Source organism: Pinus tabuliformis, chromosome 5_1 (genome assembly GCF_031772625.1).
Source record: "Pinus tabuliformis cultivar Carrire ecotype Pingquan chromosome 5_1, CPIR1, whole genome shotgun sequence".
Taxonomy (NCBI): domain Eukaryota; kingdom Viridiplantae; phylum Streptophyta; class Pinopsida; order Pinales; family Pinaceae; genus Pinus; species Pinus tabuliformis.
This window is the reverse complement of record NC_142305.1, coordinates 359,943,312-359,961,624: the sequence shown is the minus strand read 5'-3', so window position 1 is coordinate 359,961,624 and position 18,313 is coordinate 359,943,312. Positions and strand designations below refer to the sequence as shown.

Below are 18,313 nucleotides of genomic sequence, written 5' to 3'. Positions count from 1 at the left end.
TTATACCCGGAAAATCCATCCATGAACGAAAAGATTTCGCATCTGGCGCATTCATCAATTATCTGGTCGATGAAGGGTGTAGGGTAGTTGTCTTTCGGACAAGCTTGATTTACATCCCTATAATCGACACACACTCTAATTGTCCCTTGTTTCTTCATAACAGGGACAATATTCGATACCCAATCGGTTAGAGGAACCGGGTAGATGAATCCAACATGGAGAAGTTTTTCAACTTCTGCTTTAATGGCAGCGACTTTCTTGGGGTGCACCTGCCTGAGCCGTTGTCGTACTGGTTTTACATCTGGATACATCTTAATTTCGTGTTCAACGATACTCGAGTCGATGCCTGGCATTTCACTGTATGACCAAGCAAAGACATCTCTGAATTCGCGAAAAAGATAATTATATATTTCCAGTTCTGAAGGAGAACAACATTTGCCAACATAAATATTCTCTACAACATCTGTTTTAGTCGAGATATTTATGGCTATAGTCTCTTCAATGTTGGATAAGTTTCGCTCAGAATCCACCGTATTTATAGTATTTGAAAGGAATTCAAAAACTGAAGGATGATAAAGGTCATCTTAAGCATCTTCTTCATAATCCGGAAGAAGGGAACGATGGTGGCAATCATTCCATGGTGCCCCTTCAATCAACATTGATTGTACGATTCCTTTGTCGGTTCCATGCACTCGCGACCAAGGATTTGAAGGAGTTCCATATTCTCTAGACCTATCTACCCAAACGCTTGACGAGCGCTGATTCGGGTTTGCCTCCCATGCTAGAAACATTGATTGCTATAATACTTCTATTGGGCTTGGGGGCAAAACCATTGCATGATCCATGTCGATATCGTTTTCTGAAATCTTTGTGGAAGATATCATATTGCAGGTTCCTATCGACACTACTCCCGCCAGATTGATTGGAGGCGGAAGAGCGAAAGTTCCCATTAGTATAGGATCTTTTAGTAGGCCTACTCCGATATTCTGAAGCGAATGGGGGCTTCCATGGATCATAGGAATGCTTCCTGTAACTTGAGAACCATTACGGAGGAAGTTTTGTTGATCGACGATTGTAATCCCTCCTTGAAAGGGAAATGCAATCTTTCTAAAATAGGTCGACACAACAGCTGCCATGGCATATATCCATGGTCTTCCTAGTAGGATGTTGTAATCAAGATTCCCATCGATGACTTCAACATCTATTTCTACTGTTTTTCCCCTAGTTCAACCTTCAAGTTATTTAGGATACCATATGGGGTATATGACCTTCCGTCGAATGCTTTTAATGTCGTCGAAGATCGTGACAAGGTTGGAGATCTTAAAGTTTTCCAGCAACTCATCGACATAATACATGTAGATGCCCCCTCATCAATAATTGTTCGATGAACAGTTTTGTTGAGGGCTTTCACTTGAATAAGGAAAGCTAGTTGAGCTGGTAACTGAGGATCGTATCCTTTGTGGTCGAAGGATACAAGATTGGAATCCTTAGGATCAACCCCACCAATGGCTGATAACAAAGCCTGCCTTTGGGATGGGCAATTTTGTAGGACCTCAAGAGTTGACATAGCGGATTGCGATTGGGCCATATCTTCCACTATGTTATAATGCTGCACTGCTCTAGCGCGAGGATTAAACGTCGACTTGTGTACTACTCCCTTTGGCGGTTTTATGGTTAATTCAGGAATGATGGGTGGTACAACTTCTGTCGAAGTTGTTGTCAAACTACTTGGTTGATCTTTATCCTTGTTGTTCGACAGCTGCGGATTCCCGTAATCTTTGTTCCTTGTTGAAATCAAAGCATCATTCTGCTTGTTCGAAATCGACAGCATTAGCACTTGCGACGGGGAAGCATTTCCACTATCAACGAGATTTGTCCCTGGATTTGGAAATGGATCAGTTAACACAGCCGAGGTTTGCGAACTTTTAAAGAACCTTTTAAGCTCAGCTTTGTATGGACAATGTGCGGTCCAGTGATCCTCATCGCATATATGACACCCTGAAGGGGGTTTCCTATTTCCAGGAGAGTTTGAAGAAGGTTTTTAAGGAGATGATTCCTCCTGTTTCTTCTTGCTTCGTGGTTGTTTGGTTTCTTTTCCTTTATCTGCTGATACGGCATTTACTTCCGAAGCAAGAATTTCGTCTTTTGCATTTTGATTCGAAATCTTACGGGCTTTCTTGGACGTAGCCTTTGTCGATTTCGCGTTTGTCGTGCCAATCACGCCATCGCTCGCGTGAGAGTCATTGTTTGATTTAGGAGGAGGAGGAATTGAGAATTCCGGTCTAGGGGCGTCAGGTATTTTGTCGTAGAGCATGCCGGACTGAGTATAAACCAAGTCCAGATATTGCGCACGAGCGATGACTTGCTCTTCCGTTACGACTCCCCCCTTTGCCACATCTTCCGTTATGGTAGGAAGTAACGACTTGATAAACCATTCAGCTAATAGCTGATCGGGAACGTACATTTTTACCATCCTACGACGACGTCGCCACTCATGTATATGATCAGATATGTGAGTGGCCGTTGTCTGTTTGAAGTTGGTTAAGATTTCCGTTCCCATTTCATACCTTATCGGTAATTGAAAATGGGTTAAGAAAGTCGTGGCTAAGGTACTGAAGTTGTCGAACGAAGCTCTAGGCAATTCAATATACCATTTTTCCGCTCGACCCGTTAACGTCCTCTGAAAAAGGCGAAGCCTTATCGAATCATCATTTAGGGTGTTTGATGAACACCATAGATGAAATGTCATCACGTGATTCGATGGGTCTTCACCTGGATTTCCATTAAATTTAGGAATATCTGATGGAAGTTTATGAGGAATCGCTGGCCACCAAGGGGCGTAAGCAATTGGATCGTTTGTTAACCGGTGCAAATCAGGTAACTCTAAAGTTGCCACGAATGGTAACTGTTGATTCAAGTTAGGTGAAGCATACCCAGGGTACGATGGAATTGCCTGAGCTGTTGGCCTTTGCATACCAGCATAATGCAATTGATGCTGGTATGACTGATACGGTTGGTGGACATGACCACTGTAAAGTGGTTGATTTTGACCGTTTTGAATGTACGGCTGTCCACTGTTCGCAAAGATCTGCTGCTCAGAACCTTGGTATACTTGTTGGAATTGTGGTTGTTGATATTGCACCAGCCACGGTTGTGAATTCATGTTCTGTTGCGCTATACTAACCGTTGGACCAAGGTGTGGGGCAATTGTACCCGTTTGGACCTGTGTCGTCCCACCAGTTGGCGATTGTGGTTGAGTCACAGGGTCAAGGGGCTGTTGCATTACAACTTGAGAAATCTGAGGTTGACATACAACAGGCAGTGATTGAACTTGTGACACTGTTACAATAGCCGGTGTAGTCGGGATGTTCGACATAGGTACACATTGTTGCATAGAATACACAACCCTTGGTTGTTGGGGTAGTAAAGGTACCCAACCACTTGATGTAATTCCAGTATAACTTGAATACTGTTGTGAACTCCCGTATGGATATCCTCCCAGAGGGGGTAGTGAAAGGGCATACTGCCCCCCATACGGTGGCAATCCGGAACTCAAAGGGATTGTCTGCCCTTGGGGACTGGATTGCCCAAATTGTCCTCCAAATGGATCAATTTGGCGAGTCTCAACATAAGAGTTGTTGGATATCATTCCAGAGGAACAAACAGGAACGGACCATACCGTCGAAATAGCCCCTGGATGGACTCCTTCTAGCGGTTGTGAGCTAGTTGGGACAGATGGTACGCCGGCAAACATTGTCGGAGTGACGGCAGGGAGTTTTGCTGTCGCTGTGTCAGTCGACACAGTCCTAGATGTTGACGGTTGCTCAGACATTTTGAGTCTATCCAAAAGATTACCTAGCGATTCTACAGGAACTTCCACTGGTGGTAGAATAACTTCTGATGTAGAAGGAAATAGAGTGACCCCGACTCCAAAATGTGTTGGAGTACTTGCTGCGGATCTTCTACAATTTCCTCTATCGCAATCAAACCAGGTGGAAGGGGAAGACCGTCAGGTCTGTAAAATATTTCTGGTGCTGAAGAAGGGGTTGAATCGACAGCGACAGATGTTTGAGGAGCAAGACTCTCCGAACCGGTTGCTGATGGAACTGGCTCAGTAACACAAGTGTTTGCTCTCATACTAGGATCAGTATCACTGTCCCTTTGTGGCTGTTGAACTTCTTCTGTAGAGGCAGGGTTTCCAGAAATGTTTGGAGTAACCGGAATCTCAGATGTTGTTGGAACACTTGTTCTAACATTGATAGGAGATTTCGAACCGGTTAAACGAGTCCGCTTTGTCCGTATTGTTTTCGATTCCGGAGACAAAGACGGTTGACTCGTAAGCCTCCGCGAACGACGGGGTTTCAATTGACTTTCTTCCACGATTGCGGATTACTCGATCAACCAAAATACAAAAAGGGGAAATATGTTTCCGAATTAAATGAATTTTAGATGCTTTAGACACAACTTGCTTTTTCAATTTTAAAGAGTCGAGAAAAAGCAAAAGATGACTCTAGTCGCCTTCGATGTTTTAACGAGCCCGAAGTGACAAATGCTCGGATGGACTTTTTCCGTTATAGAGTCTGAAAAAGGCCAAAAGGAGCTGCTCTGGAGTTCTAGGTAGAGGGTGTGCCAAACTTTTCGCAAAACCGCAGAATACTTTTTAAGGTACGGGCAGTCAATCTTCCCGAATGCTGTGTTCAGTGCATTGCGATCAGTAGGGCGGCCGACACGGCTTCCTATGGATAAAGGTTTTATGCCTATAGGGGTCTCCCAATATATACTCGATAGTACGTGGGAGCACAATCCGTACTGGCGCTTATCGTCTCTCAGGAGGAATCACCCAACCATCAACGAGATCGACAGTCACCAGGTTTTACGACGCCAGAACACGTCTCTAGCCTAGACCTCTATGTTGTGTGTTAAGTTACAAAGCGTTGTTAAGTTCATTCAATTTATTTTAGGATGATCTTTCTTAGAAGTTTGCCTTTTTGGATCACCACGAGATGTATATACAATTCCTAAATGCAGTCTAAAGATGATAAGCAAGCATTTATCTCTTTTCAACAATGAAAATCCTAGCTACAAGGGGAAAAGAAAGACACAATCTTTTCTCAAAGAGCATAGAGCACACTGTAAATGCACTTTTCCTAAATCAAACCATACAAACTATCAATATGCAAATGCACAAATGCATGTATTTGTTTTTGCTTTCTTAATATTGATGCCTAAAAAGAAAGCTGTTGTACAAATTTGAATTCGATTTCAAGTGAAAACACAAACAAGTTTCTTTTTGAACTCAAAAAGACGATTACGACACTTTATGATTTTGAAGTAAACACTTGTTTCGACACTAGAAATTCATAAATTCAAACCAAAAGACAAAATTAAAAGCGCAATCAACTGTCAACAACAAACAAACTTACTCCTATGATCAAAACGACACTTACGACATGTCTAGATCTAAGGGCGACAGTATGACTAGTTTACTTTTGTAATGGGAAACTGCAAATGATGTAACAAATACACAAAGAACAAATACAGTTTCTTTATACAACTGAGGCGGAATTAAGGCAGAGAAAAGGGGTTTTCAGATAGGTACACACACTGATAACAGGCTGCAAAAAACAGAGACAAAACTGAGCAAAAGGAAGCAGAGAACCACAACTGCACAAGGCAAAGGCTGATCAGCGCACCCCCAGCACAGAGAAACTGAACTTCAGCACAGGTAGCCCTCTCGGGACCTGTGTTGAAATGCAGAACCTCTTCACAGAGCCTGCGCTGAAGCAGAAGCAAGAATTGTCTCTGGGTTCTGGGTCACGGTTTGCAGTTTAATCTACAGTTTTTGGCCGGATAAAAGCTATCAATTAGGTACAATTAGGAGGATGATTTAAAGGAGGACTAAGATCTATCACAAAGGGTTGTTAGAGCACTTGTGGATCAGCTGTTCAGATCATAAAAACAGGCCCAGTGAATGGACTAGAGTAGCAGATCTCTACTTTGCATTTGTAAATGGCAAATGCAGTTCGATTCGGCACTCCTGAGTTTATGAGAAGAACAACAATAGAAACACAAATAAACTAACTAGATATGTTCCCCAGTGGAGTTGCCAATTTGTTGTTGGGAAAAGTATCCATTTGGAATGCCCCTATCCCACTCTAAGGTGTGATAGTGCCTTAGCAACAAACAAGGAAAACTACTTGAGTATTTCTTCTTTATGAAATGTAAATGAGGAGGAAGGATGTAACTAACCTATGTCTTCCGCTAGTTTGTTGATCCAATCGCTCCTCTCTTCAATAGCTCCCTGCTCCCTTACCGGCCCAGCTTCACCGAAATCCTGCAAGATCACAAGAGAGAGAAACTACACGAAGATATAGACATACATTCATAAAAAGCTCAAGATCAGATTAAGCTAAACATGCAAATATAACAAAACATCATTGATACACAACATGTAGGAGGAACTCAAATAGTTTATTGATAGAATAAGAAAGTCCAAGAGGAGATACAACAAAGTGAGTTCCGATCCAGCATCTACCTCCCAGCAAAGGAATCCCTTCCTCTCCTCCAACAAAGCATAAATCACCCAATGTACTAATCTCAATCTCAAACCAACAGCAAATCTCTGCATAGTACAAAATTCCAGCCTCTGGATCTCTGCGATGAGGGATCCATATATAGATGTAAGCAGAGAGGATGAGTCAGATTATGTTTTGACTTGTGGCTTCTCTCTGTCAGTTCTTGCTTCCACTTGGAGGTTGAGAGGCTCTTACTCATCACTAGTCGAATTCATTGAGGCAAGTGTCACTGGAGAAGATTCTGGAAGCTTACATGGTCTTTCCACCTCGTTGAATGAGCTTGCCATTTGTCATTTCCTTCTCAGCGCACCTGGGTAGTGTATCCAAGTGCGTTGCAACGAACCTAGCCAGTGCATTTGGGTGCTTTGCACCGCAGGCAGCTAGTGGAGCTTCTGAATTGATCCTGATTTGACTAGTTCTGAGTGGTTTTTGGTGGAGAACTTCTGGGAGAAGCTGTCATTGGTTGACCTTGTTCCTTTAGGAGTTGTAACAACATCTTTAGGGACTTCGGATCCCTTGGATTATGGACATTTCATGCTTATAGTTGTAAGGCACAAAAATGTCTCTAACACATCTACACTTCCAACCGAATCACTATCAGTGTATCCAACTAAATCTGAATGTTCTGAGACATTATATAAGATGCCAAAACTTTTAGTACCTTTAACATACCTCAGAATCCTTTTTGCTTCCTGCCAATGTGCTTCCTTTGGCCTCTCCATGAATATCGAAATTAAACTAACAGCAAACATTATGTCAGGCCTAGTTGCAGTTAAATACATAAGGCTGCCAACTATGCTCTTCTACAAACTAGGATCAAAATCCTTGCTACTGTCCTCTTTGCTGAGTTTTAATCCCATTACTGTGGGATTGATTGCTGCCTTGCATTCTTGCATGTTAAATATGCCCAACAGATCATTTACATATTTTGTTTGTGAGATGAAAATTCCATTTTCATTTTGATCTACTTCTATGCCTAAGAAGTATCTCAGCAGACTCATGTCAGTCATTTCAAATTCCTCTTTCATGACTGTTTTGAAGTTTTCAATAAGATAAACATCATTTCCTGTAAAAATCACATCATCAACATATAAGACAACAATCAAAATTTTATCATCTTTTTCTTTGATGTAGACTGTGGGTTCTCCCTCACATTTTTCAAATCCATTTTCTAGTAGATAGGAATCTATCCTACTGTACCATGCTCTTGGCGCTTGCTTCAGCCCATAAAGAGCTTTCTTCAATTTGCACACTTTGTGTTCTTGGCCTTTCTTCTCATAGCCTAGAGGTTGCTCAATGTAAACCTCTTCCATTAACATTGCATTTAGGAATGCTGACTTCACGTCCATTTGGTAAAATTTCCACTTGTTTTGAGCTGCTATGGACAGCACTGCTTTTACGGTTTACATTCTTGCAACTGGTGCGAAAGTTTCCTCATCATCTCTCCCATATTGCTGCTTGTACCCTTTGACAACCAGCCTTGCCTTGTGTCTTTCTATTTCGCCTTCAGCATTACTCTTGGTCTTGTAGACCCATTTAACTCCAATGACTTCTTTACCTTTTGGTAGCTCAATCAAATCCCATGTCTTGTTTCTTTCTATGGATTTCATCTCCTCATCCATAGCTTCTACCCATTTCTTATCCTTAATTGCATCTTCGAAATGAATAGGGTCATCGACATGACAATACAAAGCAAACAAGGAATTCATACCTTCATCATAAATGTCACTTAAATTTCTGAATTTCTTACCTCTTTCATTTGGTGTACAAGTGCTTGAAGATGCACTTGAATTTCCTCCGTGTGGTGTGCTTGGACAAGCACTTTCATTTATCCTCAAGGGTGTTCCTTACTGTCCTTGTGTTGGCACTGCTGTTTGGAGATGTATTTCAGCCACCTCCTCATCATCTTCATCATGAGACAAACAATTTTTAAAATTCATTGTTTTCTCTATGCTTCCATCCCAAGCTTCCTCCTAAATGAACTGAACATCTCTGCTAACAAAAAACTTCTTGGTAGATGGGATATACAACCTGTAAGCTTTGGACTCCTCACTGTATCAAATGAAAATAAATTTCTCCCCTTTGCTGTCCAACTTCCTCCTTAGTTGATTTGGAATGTGTTCATAAGCCACACATCCAAAAACTTTCATGTGGGTGACTCCTTTCTTTCTCCCACTCCATGCTTCTTCTGGCACTTTGTTCATCACTGCTTTTGTAGGACACCTGTTCAAAATGTAAACTACACAATTTACAGCTTCAGCCCAATAATCCTTTGGCAAATGCTTTGCCTTCAACATGCTCCTCGCCATATCCATGGTGGTCCTGTTCTTCCTTTCAGCAACTCCATTTTGCTGTGGGGTGTACCTAGCTGTAAATTGCTTATGAATCCCATTTTCTCTACAAAACCGTAGAAACTCCTTGGAGATATACTCACCTCCTCTATCAGTTCTCAAAACTTTGATGCGCAGCCCACTTTGATTTTCTACAAGTTCCTTGAAATTTCAAAAATTTTCAAACACTTCACTTTTGTTCTTAAGGAAATAGACCCAAGCTTTTCTGGTGAAATCATCAATGAATGTTAGAAAATATTGGCTGCCTGCTAATGTTGGAGTTTGCATCGGTTAACATAAATCTGAGTGGATAATCTCTAAGGGTGCCTTTGCCGTTATGCTTTTCCTTGATGGAAAACTTTCTCTGTGTTGTTTTCCCAAGATACAACCTTCACAAAGGCTATCCGGTTTCTCTATCTGAATGGTAATCCTCTTACCATTCCTTTTCTGCTCAACAAGTTAAGACCTTCAAAGTTGAGATGTCCAAATCTCAAGTGCCACAACCAATTTTCATCCTTTGGTACGCTTTGGAAAGCCTATTGGGTAACTGCTGCAATTACTTCTTTGTTTTTCAGATCTGCTGTTATTCTGAGAGGGAACATCTTGTTCCTTGTCATCTTTACTTCAGCAATACATCTTTTGTTGGATGCTCTATCCATGATGGTGCATACATCATTCTCAAAGAACACATTGTACCCCTTTTCAACAAGTTGTCCAATACTTAAGAGGTTACATCTCATTCCAAGAACATAATAGACATCTGCTATGGTTTTCCTTTCACCTTTCTTTGTAAATATTTTTACCTCTCATTTTCCCATAACAAAAATTTTGCTATCAGTTCCAAGTGTGACTTCTGATTTCACATTTTTATCTACGGCAAAAAACAGGCCTAAGTTTCCTGTCATATGGTTGCTGCAACCTGAGTCTAAAAACCATATGTTTTCACTGTTTGTTTCAGCCATGTTACAAGCTAACAACACATTATCTTGACTGATGTTTTCTCTAGTGACATTTGCATTTGGTCTATTACTCATATCATGCTGCTTCTTCCTATATTCATTTGCATAATGCCCATATTTTTTACAATAATAACATTGGACATTGGATTTTTCATACCTTTGTCCTTGATCATGATGTTGTCCTCTTTGTTGGCTGATGCCTTGGCCTTGGTTCTGATTTGGATTACTGCCTCTCTTCCTTGAGCATTTACTGGGCTGTTCCTTCCACCTCTGTTTTGACTTCTGCCTCTTCCTCTCTTGTTTGCTCTGCCTTGACCTCTTCCTCTTCCAAAAGACATCTGGGTCTTGAAGGCTTGCTCTAGAGATGAGTTTTCATTTCTGCTCAACCTCTGCTCATGTGTTATCAGTGATGCATGGAGTTCATCAACAGAAAAGTTTGAGAGATCCTTTGTCTCTTCTATGGTGGTGAAAATCACATCAAACTTTGAGGGTAGGACCCTCAATATTTTCTCCACAATCCTCCTTTCTTCAAGAGTTTCTCCATGAGTCCTTATCTTTGTGACCAGACCAATCACATGTGTGAAGAATGAGTCAATATTATCTGACTCCTTCATGCACAGATTCTCAAAATCTTTCCCCAGCAACTGTAGTTTTGTTGTCTTCACTTTCTCCATGCCTTGATAGGCTATCTTGAGGGTTTGCCATGCTTCTTTGGATGTCTTAGCTGCTGCTATCCTTGGAAACACACTCTGGTCCACTGCTTGATACAAAAACACACGGGATTTTGAATCCTTCTTCCTATTACTCTTCAATAGATCCTTCTCTGCCTGAGTTAATCTATTAAACTGATTTTCATCTGCTGGTTCTTCAAACCCATCCTCAACAAGTTCCCATAAATCTTGTGAGACAAATAGAGCTCTCATGGCTATAGCCCAGTAGTCATAGCTTTTCCCATTAAACAGTGGGAGCTGGGTATTAAACATGCCCATGCTAATGCTTGTGCTAGCCATTCCTTGCATTCTCAGCTATGCTTCTAAATCCTTGACTGTATATTAAAAAAAACTGGCTGTTTCTTCAGCAGTAACACATAGAAAAACTTTGAGGAATACCTGGATTCTTTTGCCTGAGACTTCACTTTGCTAGAGAGGATTTACTGCTGCAACAAAAGAAACCTTCCTTCAGCTTCTTTATCACTTTCAAAGAGCCTGGATCTGCTCTGATACCAAGTTGGAAATTTCTGGTAATTTCAAACTAATATTGAACAGAGGAAATACTCTGTTTCTGCCACAGGATCTTTTGCACATGGAAGCCCCAAAAAAATTTCTGAGCAAGACAGAGCTTCTCAGCCAAAACAAACTTGTATTAATTTATAAACTACCTAATGCAATTTTCTTCCTCTCTCTTAGAGGGATTCACCAAAAACAAAATACTCTGTCTCTCTTTTAGAAATGATTTTTACACTACTGTGTAAAATCTTCATTCACATTTTACTGTTGTAAAAAGGGTTTTTACATTTACTGCTGTAGAATAAAAAATTCTTAGATTGATTTACTATTGTAAAAGAAATTTTCTTACATGGGTTTACTACTGTAAAATAAAAGAAACTTTCACATTCACTCCCGTGTGAAATTTCTCTATACATTCAAAATTCTGGGTTTTCACATTACATAAAAAAAACTTTTCCATTCCCATTCGTTTCAACAAACTGCAAGTACCTGTAAAAAGGAATTTTAAATGTTCATTTGCTGCGGCAAGTTTTCTCTGGTGTCAATATGTTAGCACTGCAGTGCTTCCCTGTTTTTATTGGCTCCTTTGTTTGTTTTTCGTTGCGGCGAACCCTATCTCATTTCATCCCCGTGTGCAAAATTACAATACAAGGTCAACGCTAATACATTATATATGGATTAACAAAAAATACATGCCGTATGAAAACTTTAAATATTTTACCAAAAACTATGACAAAACATTAAATGTGTTAAATGAAACGGGCGGTAAAAACAAAAACTAATGTTCTGGCAAGTTGATGACGATTGAAGTGCGTTGACTTGATCGGACGCTTTTTGGATCCTATAGCCACAAAACCTAAACGAACTTTAATTTCCGGGAGATGGGCAGTATTCGGTTCGTACACAAGACGTGTGGGTGGAGCTGATTGTGTCGGAGGACTCCAGGGAAAAACAACCTTTTCCAAAAGGTGATGCGATAAAGATAGGTGGTTTTCGGAAGTGGTTTTGCTGGAGTTAATGCGGGCCATACGGCAGGTGAAATTAATGTTTCAACATCACGTGCATATGTACAACGTACACTTTCGTTGTAGGTTCGCCTAATCGCTTTACCATTTGCTTGAACTTCTACATTGGTATATGCAACGATTTTAAATCAAATCCAACTTAGCAGCAATTTAATATTCGTTAGTGTATTCCTACTGAGATAACTTATTGATCTCCACCAATTTTCAGATTCAAAGGACGGAGATTACCAAACCATAACATAATCACAGTCAATGGCAAGCTACCAGGTCCAACTTTTTATGTGCACAATGGCGACACGATTGTTGTTAACATTTATAACAAGGCCCAGTACAATGCCACACTTCACTGAATCACTGGTATGTCTATGCAACCTTATGGACACTTTTGAAAATAATTTGGTGCTTTTAATAGTAGAGGTTTGAAAATATAGTATAAGAGTCATTTATAATGGCTGGCACGGAGTGAGACAGTTGCGTACAGTGTGGGCCGATGGGCCCGCATATGTTACAAAAATTCCCATTCAGCGGGTGGAAGCTATACATATAGATTCACCATTACTGAACATGAAGGAACCCTGTGGTGGCATGCTCATGTGTCATGGCTAAGAGCTACGGTTCATGGAGCTTTGGTCATACTTCCTAAGAAGGGCAGCCCCTGTACGTTTCCTAAACCCAGCGGTGAAATTCCCATTATACTAGGTCAATAACATGATTATTATGTTTGTCTATTTGATTTTTGTCTTGATTTTAAATTTTATAAATATTTCGGAATTTGTAAGACATCTCCTAACTCAAAATAATTTTGATTTTGCTTTTTCTTCCCAAATTCTAAAATATTTTTCAAATTTACATTCTTCATAAATTTAATAGATTTGCACGCCAATTAAATTTACTATTTATTTCTATTAAGTTTTCACACCAGATCTTATAAATATTTTGAAATGTGTAACAAAATAGCGTACTCAAAATAATTTCAATATAATTGATTGTTTTTCATCAAATTATAAAATATTTTCAAAATTTAAAATATTCTAAAATTCAATCCTGAAATTATTTGGATTGCTAATTATAATTAACTGTTTTTCATCAAATTCTGAATTCTTTTCAAAACATAAAATATTCTAAAACTCTATCTGAACTTATTTCTATTAAGTTTTGACACCATATTTAATAAATATTGTGAAATTTGTAACAAAATAGCTTACTCAAAATAATTTCATTATAGTTTATTGTTTTCCATCAAATTCTAAAATATTCTCAAAATTTAAAATATTCTAAAACTCTATCCTGAACTTATTTAAATGGTTGATTCTTTAAATATTTCTCAATCAAAATTTACCATTGAGATGGCTGATTCTTTAAATATTTCTCAATCAAAATTGACCATTCCCATATTTATCTAATTGCCCAACATGAACTTATCCCTATTACTGATTAGCTAAATATTCTTTAGTCTGAGCACCCATGTCGGTCTGATCGCCTCATATTCCGCGAATTAGCAATCTAGATAAGGGAATATTGCCAATATTTTGTATTACGTAATTAAATAAAACCCTTTTTCAACCCTTTGGCAATAATAAGGAATTAGGGTATTGATTTCCTTAGGAAAAGATGCCCAATTGCCCACTCCCATATTTGTCTAATTGCCGAACCTAAATGTATCTCTATCACTGATTGGCTAAATATTCTGCAATCGGAGCGCCCATGTCAAACCCTTTTTCAACCCTTTGAAAATAATAAGGAAATAGGGTATTGATTGCCTTAGTTAAGGATGCCCGTTTGCCGATCGGGGAATCAACAATCGTTATAAGGATGCCCAAACTCTACCATCCAGTTAAATTTAAAGCTATAATAATCCAGTTTCCAAAATCTACACTAAATATTCCAGTTGAATTTAAATCTATAGTTATGTACTAGCAGACTTAGATAATGAGCCCGCGGGCTTGTATAATGTATGTTCCTTTTTATGGGGTATCACAATAATTCAATGCACTGTACTATGATGAGCAGGAGAATGGTGGAACAGCGATCCCGTAGTTGTTGTGAATCAGGAAACTCTTACAGGTGGTGCAGCCAATATTTCTAACGCCTTTACGATAAATGGACAACCAGGAGACCTGTATCCCTGCTCAACATCAGGTATTCACTTTTTCTGTGGGAGTATAGCCAACTTAGAAATTTGTAGTGTTAACTTGACGACAAATTAATCCAAAATTTTTTAATGCAGATACCTTTCGATTCTCTGTCAAACGGGGAGAAACATATCTTCTGCGAATAGTAAATGTTGCACTTAATAATAAGCTCTTTTTCAAGAAATCAGGACACGAATTTACAATTGTAGCCGTAGATGCTTGCTACACCAAACCATACAAAACAGATGTAATCGTGATTGCTCCGGGGCAGACTTCTGACGTTCTTCTCACTGCCAACCAGCAAGTCCGCAAATATTATATGGCCGCCCGAGCATACAGTAACTTGAGTCTTGCAATTGGTCGCTTTCGATAATACAACAACTACAACCATTCTAGACTACGTCGGAAGCCAAATTTATACACGTCTTGTTCTTCCTACCCTTCGATTCTATAACAACACTGCAACTGTTACTACATTTGACAATGGACTTCGCAGCATCGCTTCACCAGAGCACCCTGTAGGCGTTCCGCGCAACTAACCGAAAAACTTCTCTTTACCGTCGGATTAGGGTTGCTCCCGTGTCATCCGGGCAGGGTCCGGTGAGCTTAGGTCGATTGTAGATTTCTTCAATCCGGGAATATTTGGGAATCTGATTATTCCATTCTGTCCTCCACATATCTTGCTTGCCATTCTTAAGTCGATTGTAGATTCCTGGAATATCTGGAAATCCGGGTTGTTCCCATGACATCGGGGCAAGAACCACAAGTGAGTATATGTCGATTGCAGATTCCTGTAATCCTGGAATATTTTGGAATCCGACTATTTCCATTTGGTCCTCCACAGATCTTTCCTGTCATCCTTAAGTCCCTTAGGTCGATTGCAGATTCCCGTAATATTCAGAAATCCGATAAACATTGACGTCGATCGCAGATTCCTGTAATCCCGTAATATTTGGGAATCCGACTATTTCCATTCGGTCCTCCACAGATCTTGCCTGTGATCCTTAAGTCCCTTAAGTCGATTGCAGATTCCCAGAATATTCGGAAATCCGATAAACATCGATGCGGTCAAGACCGTGCCCATGTCCTTCGGATTCCCGAATATTCCGCGAATCTGCAATCGACTTAAGGTTGGCTGGCAAGATTTGTCGAGGACCGAATGGAAATAGGCTTGCTGCAAGTGTCAACAAAGTATCTTTCGCATTGCCCACTATCGCGTTGCTTCAAGCTTATCGTTTATTAAAGGTGTTTATACAATAGATTTTGCTCCAAACCCTTCTGTCATTTTCAACTACATGTGACAGAGTATACCATGAAATCTTTGGTCTCCGTTATCCGCAACAAAAGTGAAAGTTCTGGACTACAATTCTACAGTGCAACTGGTTTTTTAGGGAACAAAAATTTTTGCCGCAGAAAGCCATCCAATGCATCTTCATGGTTACAGTTTCTACGTGGTTGGACAAGGATTCAGAAACTATAACAACCAAACCGACCCGCCAAAATTTAATTTGATTGATCCTCCAAAACGCAACACCATAGGTGTTCCAGTGAACGGATGCGCTGGGATTAGATTCATAATAGACAATTTGTTGAAATTATAATTTCAACTGTGCATTTATTGCAGCGCATTTAATTGAGGAAACAACGATGGATCTCCCCGCACCACCTTTCAAGCTGAGTGGTATTTGTCAGGAGAGCTCCAATCACCCTGACTTGCTGCCATGCGTCGAGTGTACTTTTCCAAAACCGCCCATCACCCGAAACGTAAAGTTCGTGCAAAAGGGGATTCCGGGGAAATTGCGATAGCCGTTCAATTAAATCAATGGACAAGGACCATTTGAACTTGCGTGAAGTGAATGTTTTGGTTGACCGCCAGGTTTGTCAGTAGAACGATGAGAAATTTAATTCTCACCATGCCGAAGTAATAAAGGAATTTATTATGGTCATAGATTTTTGGTAAAGTCCTTAAGTATATTTTTTCTTACATGGCATGTGATATTGTAATGTTTTTTTTGCACGGATGTAATTTTTGTTTTTTACGAGACAAGTGAAAAATCAAGTTATGTATTTTTTTTTGTTGGTCATTGTAAGTGTGAAGAAACGCATAAAAGTGCGAAGAAAAAGAAGTAAAAAAAAGGAGGAAACATGTGTAGCGCGTAAATGGTGGCAATTTTACACAGCAGTGTAATTTTTTTTTGCTGAGACAGAGAATGAAATGTACAGCAGTGCAGTCAGTTTTTTTTATTCCAGCAGTGAATGTAAGTTATTTTATTTACATCAATAAATGTAAATGAAAAATTTACACACAGTGGTGTAAATCTTTTCAAAAGGAGACAGAGTAATTTTTGTTGAAATTTTCTTGGTGAATCCCTCTGAGAAAGAGAAAGAAATATGTAACAGGGAGTATTTATCAATGAATATAAAGTTTTTTATGGGTGTGAAAAATATCTGTTCTCAGAAAACAATTTAGCTTCCCTGTGTTAAAGATCCTGTGGCAGAAACAAATCATTTTCTCTGTTCAGTAATTGTTTAAAATTACCAGAAATTTCCAACATGGTATCAGAGCTTGTCCAGGCTCTTTGAAGGTGTCAAAGAAGTTGAAGGAAGGAGTTTTTTGCTGCAACAACTTCTCCAGCAGAGTGAAGTCTCAGGCAAAAGAATCCAAGGTATTTCTCAAAGTTTTTTTTGTGTAGTTGTTGAAGACAGTCAGTGTTTTTTTTAAATACACAGTCAAATATTTGAAACATAGCTGAGAATACAAGGAATGGCCAGCACAAGCACTAGCATGGGTATGTTTAATACTCAGCTCCCACAGTTTAATGGAAAAAACTATGACTATTGGGCAATAACCATGAGAGCCCTGTTTGCCTCACAAGATTTATGAGAACTTGTTGAATATGGGTTTGAAGAACCAAGAGATGAAGAATAGTTTAATAACTTGACACAGGCAGAGAGAGATCTGTTAAAGAGCAATAGGAAGAAGGGTTCAAAAGCCTTCGTATTTTTGTATCAAGCAGTGCATGAGAGTGTGTTTCCAAGGATAGCAGCAACAAAGACATTCAAAGAAGCATGGCAAACCCTCAAGATAGCCTATCAAGGCATGGAGAAAGTGAAGACCGCAAAATTACAGTTGCTGAGGAGAGATTTTGAGAACCTGTGCATGAAGAAGTCAGATAATATTGACTCATTCTTCACACATGTGATTGGTCTGGTCACACAGATAAGATCTCATGGAGAAACTCTTGAATAAAGGAGGATTGTGGAGAAACTATTGAGGATCCTATCCTTAAAGTTTGATGTGATTGTCACCACCATAGAAGAGACAAAGGATCTCTCAAACTTTTCAGTTGATGAACTTCATGCATCACTGATAACACATGAGCAGAGGTTGAGTAGAAATTAAAACTCATTCTAGAGCAAGCCTTCAAGACCCAGATGTCCTTTGGAAGAGGAAGAGGTCAAGGCAGAGGAAGCAAGAGAGGAAGAGGCAGAAGCCAAAACAGAGGTGGAAGAAACAGTCCAACAAATGCTCAAGGAAGAGGCATCAATCCAAATTAGAACCAAGGCCAAGGCAGTAGCCAACAAAGTGGACAACATCATGCTCAAGGACAAAGGTATGAAAAATCCAATGTCCAATGTTATTATTGTAAAAAATATGCGCATTATGCCAATGAATGTAGGAAGAAGCAGCATGATATGAATAATAGATCAAATACAAATATCACTAGAGAAAATATCAGCCAAGATAATGTGATTTTAGCTTGTAATATGGTTGAAACAAATAGTGATGATATATGGTTTCTAGATTCTGATTGTAGTAACCATATGACATGAAACATAGCCCTCTTTTCTGCTTTAGATCAAAATGTGAAATCACAAGTCACACTTGGGACTGATAGTAAAATTTCTGTTATGGGAAAATGAGAAGTAAAAATATTTACAAAGAAAGGTAAAAAGAAAACCATAGCAGATGTCTATTATGTTCCTGGAATGAGGTGTAACCTCTTAAGTATTGGACAACTTGTTCAAAATGGGTACAATGTTTTCTTTGTGAATGATGTATGTA

General features: G+C 39.5%; 1 pseudogene; it reads left to right on the top strand.

The window, feature by feature from the left end:
* LOC149164932 (laccase-3-like) overlaps positions 1-18,313 on the top strand; it is a 58,173-nt pseudogene that overhangs the window by 35,662 nt on the left and 4,198 nt on the right.